We start from the raw sequence: 3919 nt of genomic DNA, 5'->3' as shown, positions 1-3919 counted from the left end.
CTAAAACCAGCATCCCAGCACCAAAACATAGGAAACACCCACATTTCTAAGAATTTTCTTAGAATTTTGTCACTAGGAGCAACTCTTTGCACTAAGATTTTTTATGAATATGGGCCCAGATTTTTTGTCATAGTGTCTTAGTTGTTTGCATGAAGCATTGTAAAAACATAACATTTTAATCTGTGTTTTCTGAGCTTCTAATATATGTGTCAGTGATACTGTGTCAAACTAATAATATCAAGATTTATTATGGCTATGAGTGTAGGGACAGTTGCAACACATTATTGCCGTCCCAACATGCTGTCCCTTTACCACAATATTGATTTAAAAGCTTGCCATAACATTACATATTTGTAATATAGTGGATGAAAAACCCTTTCAATAGTTAGGTAACTCTCCTTTTTTTAATTTAAGTTAATAGGTTAAAAAATCTACTTGTTACTTGATAATGTTTTTCCATTTACTATTCTTTGGTTTTATAAAACCAATTTACATTATTGAAGACCCTGTCTGTGCACAAATAAAATTAAGAAATTGCAAAATGATATTTAAGAATTATTTAATTACATTGCTCATAATACAAACAGTCTCTGAGAAACTAAAGAAAATGCAAAAAGTGTTGCAACCATCCCAACTCTCCCCTAAGTCTATAAAATACAGCATACAAAATATTTAGATTTCAAATTTATGTTTAAAATACACTGTCATCCAAAAGTTTGAAACACCCCGGCAAAGTGTGGTTTTGGACGATATCAGCATGTGTGAATCATCTTTGGGCAATCCTTCAGAAGGCTTGGAGTAATATATCAAGTCAATGCTTGAGTAAATTGACAGCTCGGATGCCCAGATTATGCAGAGCTGTAATAGCTGCTAATTGTGGATATTTTGATTAATCGAAGATTTAAGTTTTTCTATGTGTGGCCGTTTAAACGTTATGTCAGGAAATAAGACACAGCCATAACATCTAAAGAAAACGGGTTCTTTTATTCCTGACTGAGCCTCAAATGAGACGCAGCGTTAATGTATGTTTCTGTTCAGGAGCAACAACAGTTTTAGAAAAACATTCAAATTAATAAGTGAAATTGGCATAGCAAAACAAACTATCAAACTGACTCCAATGAGTGCAGAAAACAAAGTAATAAGAGTCTTACAAAACAAACCAAATAAAAGGTGATTTTCACACTGCTAATCTCAGAAACAAATAAAATGAGTGCCAAAAACAACGGTAGTGGCCTGTATGTGCCTAATGAAAGAAATAAAACAGCATACATGAGAAATCTGCACATTTCACCACATTGAATACATTACAATTCACAGTTTGACCCCTTCTGTTCAAATCAGACAGTAACTACATTCAAGAGAAATAGTATACACTTAAAGGTACAAATATTCTTTACAACTTATACATTAAACACTTTAGGAGAATAAAATGATCAAAACTCACTCTTATTGAGACTTTGAAGCACACAGAAAAAGCTCACGCAGCTGGTGCACGTGCAATATCACGTGTGACTGTTCTCCCCTCTAACACGACATAAAGAACAGTAATTACTCAATGTTACATTAATATACGAAATAAACAGTGTTATTTAACCTCTCAACAACTTTTTATAACATTACAGATTAACTCACGCTCAATCTTCCCCAACGTCTCTGAATTTCCTTTCCCCACGGAAGATCTCTCACGTGCAGGAACACCACACTCGAGTCGTATGAGCAGCGAAATCAACCATACACTCGACAATATCACACGACTGTTATCACCACAGATTCACAAGTCAATATCAAACTGGAAATGTTCTCTCTTTAACAGTTTAAACGACTATTTCTCCCTCTGTGTGACTCTGTCTCAAACTGCGCTCTCTTTCAGTCTGACGCGCTCTCTCTCATCTGCGCATGCACACACTCTTAAAGGGGACAGCGCGTGGCTGAGTCACAGCAAACATAAGAGCAAATCACCAAGGGAATTAATCAAATATCAGGCTATTCCTGCCCCGGTTACACTCTCCCCTGCCTACAGTCAACGTCCTCGATGACTACAAACATGCTTTAATCATCCACTACTCCTTGTAGTTTTCCAGATGTATACAAAACTATTCCAGCCAACACTTGGGAAAGAACATCGGGACTGAAAGACACAGAATTGCAAGCCGATTTAGGCAGCCTGTTTGGATTGCTATGAACCCCAGCAGTAGACCGCTGAGTCCTGCGTGGTGAAGGACAGGGTACATCCACCTGGGCACTCTCTGCCCTGGGCTTTCGGGGAACAGGAACTGGCCTAGTCACCACCACCTCCAATTCTGAATCCTTTCTTCCTGTTTTGGGCTGAGGGAGCTGTCTTACTATACTCGCCTCATCATCTACTTGCACTCCATCATTGCCCTCCCCTTCTCTTATTTCAGCATCATCCTCTGGCTGCACCACTGGCTGCTGCAACCTCCCGAGCACTTTGTCCATTGGATCCTCCTTAGTCCATCTAGTTTCCTCCACCAGCACACATTCTGCATCCAGTGTAGGCATCCCTTCTACCAACTCCGAGGTAGGAACTTTTACAGGCGTCACTCTTTTCCTAGGCAACGGCACTGGGACTGGTCTTGGACAGGGCCTTATGTCTGACCTATGCACTCTTTTTGCAGGACCACCTCCCACCGGTTCCACGGTGTAGGTTGTTCCATGCACCTCAACCACCGTATACACTGTGGGGGCCCAGGCATCCTGGATCTTGTTCCTTCCTGAAGGACGATATCGTAAATACACCTGCTGACCCACTGCTACCTCTGGACAATACACCACATTCTCACGCTTGGCAATACGGTCCGCTGCCTTTCTTTCAGCATACTCTCGTGCTCTGGAGTGTGCATCCTGAAGCCGTTCCTTATGGACAGACAACCAGGTAGGCTCTATCTCCCCTCCTGTCTCCTGACCCAGCAAGGCATCTACTGGTAAGTGTGGCTGCATTCCAAACAGCATGTAGTATGGAGAGTAACCGGTGGAAGAATGGGGAGTCACATTGTAGGCGTACACCAACTCAGGTAAGTACTCTGGCCATCTCCGTTTCTTCTCAGGTGGTAATGAACGCAAGAGATCGTGCAGTGTGCGGTTAAATCTCTCACACTGCGCATTTCCCTGGGGGTGATGTGGCGTAGTACGGGATTTCCTTACCCCGTACAGCTTACAGAGCTCTGCAATAACAGCACTCTCAAAGTTCCTCCCCTGGTCTGAGTGAAGACGCTGTGGCACACCATACTTAAGGAACCATTCCTTCAGCAGGACCTTAGCTGTAGTGTCTGCCTTCTGATTGCGGGTGGGGAACGCCTGGCTGAACTTAGTGAATACATCTGTAACAACTAAGACATTCTCCCGCCCATCCGATGCAGGCTCTAGTGTGGTGAAATCCATCGCAACCACCTCTAATGGATGTGACGCCAAGAACGGGGCCCAAGGTGCCTGTATCTTCGGTTGTGGCATTTTGGCTAACACGCATCGCTGGCACTCCTTCACCCACTTATCCACAGCATCACTCATCCCCACCCAATAACAACGCTGCTTGAGCAGGCCCAGCGTCCTCTCAATGCCCTGATGCCCCATCTGGTCATGGACACTTTGCAACACCAGCTTGACCAGACATGCAGGGAGCAGCAACTGCCGGCATTCCCCATTGAAAACATCGTCAATGACTCTAAACAACAGCCCGTCTCTCTCTTGGATTCTATCCCACTGCTTAAGCAACAAGAGCACAGATCGAGACAAGCCTTTCCTCTCATGATTTGTGGGTTTCCTCTTCTTGTCCCAGAAGCACTTAAGCATGCTGATGGTCGGATCTTCCCCTTGGAACTGACGGAGCTCATCTTTAGTGTATCCAGGTAGCGTTGGGGTATTCTCCAGGAGTTGTCTCTCTTCATTCCCTTGATCAACCATG

The sequence above is a fragment of the Garra rufa genome, chromosome 8, assembly GCF_049309525.1.
Source record: "Garra rufa chromosome 8, GarRuf1.0, whole genome shotgun sequence".
Classification (NCBI taxonomy): Eukaryota; Metazoa; Chordata; class Actinopteri; order Cypriniformes; family Cyprinidae; genus Garra; species Garra rufa.
The sequence above is the reverse complement of the archived record's forward strand: the minus strand, read 5'-3'. Positions refer to the sequence as shown.